The sequence below is a fragment of the Acyrthosiphon pisum genome, chromosome A2 (genome assembly GCF_005508785.2).
Source record: "Acyrthosiphon pisum isolate AL4f chromosome A2, pea_aphid_22Mar2018_4r6ur, whole genome shotgun sequence".
NCBI lineage: Eukaryota > Metazoa > Arthropoda > Insecta > Hemiptera > Aphididae > Acyrthosiphon > Acyrthosiphon pisum.
The window spans coordinates 14,882,342-14,888,341 of record NC_042495.1 but is presented as its reverse complement, the minus strand read 5'-3'; positions in this window follow the sequence as shown (position 1 = coordinate 14,888,341).

Sequence of the window (6,000 nt, the reverse complement as noted above, 5' to 3'; positions counted from 1 at the left end):
TCTGCCCCTGGCTACGGTATTTATGTCCATAGGATCCATACGATTCTCCCTGGATATCTGATATTTAACTGGTCGTTCCCCCGACCACGTTACAGTACAATGATTTTTTGATGTCTACAACACGGTCCAGCGAGAGAACATGCCGATTCTGCATTTCTGTACACGCTCTACATGTTTCACTATTGCAGGGCGTGGAGTTGAGATACACAGAAGAACCAATTTTCGTAGGGCGTTCCCTTGCCGGACTGGGTATGGTGCCTCATGAGTCATGACAACGATTTACTAGTTACTACCTACTATAGAATTAGTTAGTAGTTACATTGAGTTGTCCGAATATCTGCATATTATTATGTATCTAGTAAGTAGTAATTATACCCTTAATATAAATTATTCACGATTTTGTATTTTCCGTGACTTGACGGGCGTATCAAAAACATAATACGAACAATGGTAATGTTTATTGAATATTAAACTATTTTATAGCCTACATAGCTATGTAATATTATAAAATATAATATAATATGAAATACCTGTTCAAAAATATGGTTTTATAGAGATCTGAAATATTGACTAATTATCGCTAATTAATCTGACGTAAAGGACGCGAAGCGGTATTAGTCCTACACTATAATTTGGTTAGTCTCGATTTATTGTCATCTCAATAAAGGTACATTGCAATTTGCAATAGTGAATTTTGAAACCGTAGCTAGCGAGCAACAAAATAATTTGATTATTTATCAAAATGGAAGCTTCTTTAAAACAAACTTGATGAGTTTTAGTGATTTCCACACAATGTTTAACTCACTTATCTATTATTTCAGAGCGAAATTCGTCTTTAAATGGTTTACTTAATAGTTATTTAACTAACCGAAGCCAAATTGACAAAATAGACGGTGTCATAAGTAATCCATTCACATAAAATTGAGGAGTACCGCAAGATAGTGTTCTAGGCCTTTTTTTGTTTATTCTGTACATCAATAGTTTATGTAACATTGACATTGAGGAAAAAATTATAACCTATACAGATGACACATGTTTAATTTTCACTGACAATTCTTGGGAAAATGTTTAGAAAAGCAACTTTTAAGAAAAAAATAGTTATTAAATATTATATGAAATTAACAGTAAATAATAAAAAACCATGTTGATGTATTTCACGATTTATAATTCAAACAAGCATTTAGATGAATTTAAATCTCTTTTTTTAAAAACAATAACTCGTGTAAAAATACACAGTGTCAAAATATACCAATAGTGTTTCAAGTGTCACTAGTGTCAGGTATCTCGGTTTAAATTGTGTTGATTTGGAATTTACTTGTTAATATCCTAGTTATGAAACTACATAGTTTAACCTCTAATTTCTATAATTTACGTCATGTTACTCCTACTCATACCCTACGTATATTGTATTCAGCTCTCTATCAAGGTATATTTCAATATGGTTTATTAGTCTGGAGAGGCCTGATTGATAATGCTTTATATCCTTTAATAAATCAACAAAAACAAATTGTACGCTTATGTCTGAGGAAGGGTAGTTAGGAACCTCTTCAAAGGATAATTTTAAGACATTTAATGTGCTAGGTAACGGTCAAATTACTATTTAAAAAATAGCTATAATGTGGATAGTAAAAACTTTTAATTATTGGGTAGTTATTGATGTTGAAAAATGAAAACAACTATAGTTTAATTTTAAGAAATCTGTCAGTAAAAAATGTGTGGACTAACTTGCACCAATCTATTATAATTCCATGACTTTAAATTTAAAAACATATATTTATGTAAATAGGTGTTTTAATGTTAAATAACTTATGAAACGAATGATTATTCTCGTTATGTATTTCATAATGTACCTATAGTATATATTTATAAGACCTATACTTATTATCCATGTAATATACTAATATCACAAAATCTTTCTCTATTTTTAACTGTGCCTATAGATAGGTTAGGTTAGGTTACTATAGTAAGATTTAAATTTTGAATGAATTTCATATAATTATTAAAAAAAATGAAATACATTTTATTCGAATAACACTTACTTAATATGCGATAATCTATATACACGTTATTGTTATAAAAACGTCTGAAGTCGCACCTCACATACCTATCTCGAACTCAGTTCGATGCTTTTCAAGCATCCCATGTTACAGTAAATATACATTTTTTATACTGAAGCTAAGCCAATAACCTAGTCAAAATAAAATTTTTTTAAAAATTTATATTATTCTTTCTAGTACTTACTTATTAATTATTTGTAACTTATTTTTTTACGTTGTTCGATACTTCAAATCTCAGTAATAGATTTATGTTAACGCGGCGCATTAGATAGGCAATTCAGGTACATTTATCACCGCGTGCGGTAGTTTTTTCGATAATACTATTTGATAAAACTATCATCTTATCCTTATATTTATGTACGAATACAACTACTGTCCTCTTAAAAGGGAATAAGAAATAAATAATAACGCAGTAGTTTCGAGAAATATAACTTTTTCTTGTTGTTATATTTAATAAATTGACAAATCGAAAACAATTTGTTAGATTACATGATAGTATATCCGACATCTGGCGTACCTCAGGGCCGGCTATTCTTTCATTGTTATTGTTTTCTCTATACCTATGTAAATAGTGCGGCCTCTGTTATATGTCACTCACGCCTTCTTATATTTGCCGATGACATGAAACTCTTTATGCGTATTCTCAATGGAAATGATGCTAGTCTTCTCCAATCAGACGTCAACCGGTCAGATATGTTGGCCTATTATTGCAATAGGTATACACAGTGCCAGATTGGGAAGGAATTACTTACCGGGCTGCTATCCATCTATAGACCGGCTCAAATAACTGATTCCAAATTTCATCCAATCGGCCCAAAACTTTCGAATTTTTAACGGCCCAGTACCTATATTTGCATAATATATACATAAATAATACCTAAATTATGTATGATTAAATAAATAAATATATTTATTTATATTGAACCATATATATTGTTTTTGACATTACTATATAAGTAGGTAATGCATTTGTTTTGATTAATTTTTAGTATAAATGCATTATTAAAGTAAAAAGAAGGGTGATGTGTCCGTTGGCGCAACTAGGGATATGCTCAAGGGACTTGTGCGCCCCTAAAAAATAAAATATTTTTTCCATTATATTTTGAAGTAAAAATTATCAATAAATACAAAAATGTTGTAGGTACTATACCTATATATTGTATAATGAGGAATAAAATATGTAGGTACTTTGCTATTATGTTCCTAGCTATGACATAATATCATGAAATAATCTTTAGCTTATTTAATGCGTTGTACAGATCAGGTCACAACTACGGAGTTATAATTGCTTATTTGTGTAACAATACTCATAATATTATTTGCATAACCAAGGAAATGGTGAGCTAGTATTAAACTATAATTTATTTGTATTTAATCTCGAGTTATTGTCTGTGTAACGAATCAATTATAATTTCATAAAACTTTCATACCTACTATAATTAATAATGTCTTCAATAACAATGAATCGCATGAATTTGAACAAAGGACGTGAGTGCTGCTATAACGCGGCAAGTCCATCGACTAGGATGTACGTTTCGATGCCAAATATATCGTCAATGACACCTGAAACCACGACAGTCCCAACCAGTTTTAAAACCCTACCCGAACTCAATTATATATTATATTAATAAATATTTCATTTATTAAAACTTCCATCAAAATAATTGTATTAAATTATTATTTTAATAAAATTAAGTGATTTAAATTAATATTAATTAATTAAAAATCATTTTTAAATAATATTACATTATTATTGTAAATTGTTTGTCTTAATGTTGAACTTTTTTTTCTAGTAAAAATTCCAAGAAAAAGACCTGATTTTTTACATGCTAATTAGGCAGGTGCCATAAACGCAGTTCCTAATAAAGGACTATCTAAAAAATATGCTGCTTAAAAATTTAAAGTATCAAGAATCAAGATCAACAGCATAGTTAGAAATATTTTTAAAAATTACGAACCTAAAAAAAAAATATAATCATAAGCTCATAAGCTTACAATTATCGATAGTATGATCTCAACATTTACTCCTGGTGATTTGGATAATGATTTAGGGGGGTCAAAAGCAAAAATTTCCCAGTAGTTTTCAAAAGCAACGTGAAAAACAAAAGAAAAATTAAGAAAAAACGGGAATTTTTACGCAAAATCTGTTTTTGAGAAAATCGATTTTGGTTTTTAGCGCAATTCTAAAACAAATGACCGTAGATACGTGAATTTTTTACTGAATGTTTATATTGGCATTTGTTGGTTAAAAAAGCTTGACAATTTTATTGAAGGCTCCTAGTATATTGGTTCAATGGCAGATGAAAAAAATTAAAATTCCATGGTCACATTTTTTTTTTATATGCATCTAAAGTTCAAATATTGACAAAATAAATAAAAATGACGTAAATTTGCAAATTATTTTGAGTTAGAAATTCATAAAAAATTTTCTTTTTAAATCTAAGATTTGAAAATGTAATACAAGATTTCTCATAAGTTTGTCTACCTTTTTCAATAAAAAATTTCTACAAGCAAGTCAAATTATATTTTTATGAGCGTTTGAAATTTATATTTTTACAACATTTGATATTCACTCGATTTCTCATGCAACGATTTTCTTATTGTATTGTAATTAAAAAACGAATGACTGTAGATATTTGAAAATTTCACTGAATGTTTATATTAGCATTTTCTATACATGATAACATTTTGAAAATAATTTTACTCTTTTTGAGCTGTTTACGGACATTATCAGTTTTCAATTTTTTTAGTTTTTTTTTCTATAAATATCAATACAGTTTTATCTGTTGGACCAAAAAGTGTAAAAACAAAATTTATCAAATTTAAAATTGAATAATTATTTCGTAGTTAAAAATGTATAAAATGTTTAACTTTTATATCTAAGGATTGAATATTTAAAACAAGATTCCACATAAGTAGTTAATTCTGTTACCAACAAATCTAAAAAATACATAAGCACAGTTTATTTTTATAATCATTTTAAGTTCAAATTTAGACGAAATTACATATTAAAAAAACCTAGAATAACTATTTTAGTTATTTTGTTGTGATTGTATAATATTATTCGTGGGTACTTGAAACTTCCAAAGTATACTATTATATATCTATGATAGGATCACTTTGTACGTGGTAAATTGATCCGATTCCGCGTACGAAGTCATGCTGCTGGTTAGAGACAAATATTACTTCATGTTGTTTATATTATATATGGCCTATACCGGGAATGGAAATTTAATTGCATCTATAAATAAAACACATAATAGCTATTACAATAATGTAGACAATAGTATTTTGTATGGCAAGGGCGGGTAGTGAGCTATTTCAGTCGCAGGCGACGTGTGCGGCACAACGAATCGTCCGCATTTTTACTATTATAAAACTGCGTAGAGCATATTATACAGTGTTAAAATGTAAAAACCTACGAATCAGGACCTTACTTATAAGTTATAAGTAATAATATTGATTTTATAATACACAAAATTATAAAAACTAACTGTAATACGTAGTAAATATATTTACTTGATCTTTTGCCATCCCAGAACCAGTCCACGTGACTAAAGGATTACATAAAAATTGTTTAATTGCATAATCAACTGTTCAGTATAATAAATGTTGTGGTTAGTTGAAAAATTTTTCTTTTGTAATATCATGTACCTACTCGATTGAACAGACAATTTAAATCAACATGAACCAATGAACCACGCCTCCACGTTGGTCGGATCAAATAAAATATTTTCACCGTAACGATTACCAAGTCCCAGTATATATAACCAATGTCCAACTTACTATATTACTGTAACAGTCTATAGAGACAACTGATTTGGTTCAAGTAAACTCACTTCTAGCTACCTATATACATACCTAAAACAAAAAAAAAGATCAATATTAAATCGATAACACTTAGAATGAAGTATTAATACAATATTGTTAACCGTTCTCCTGA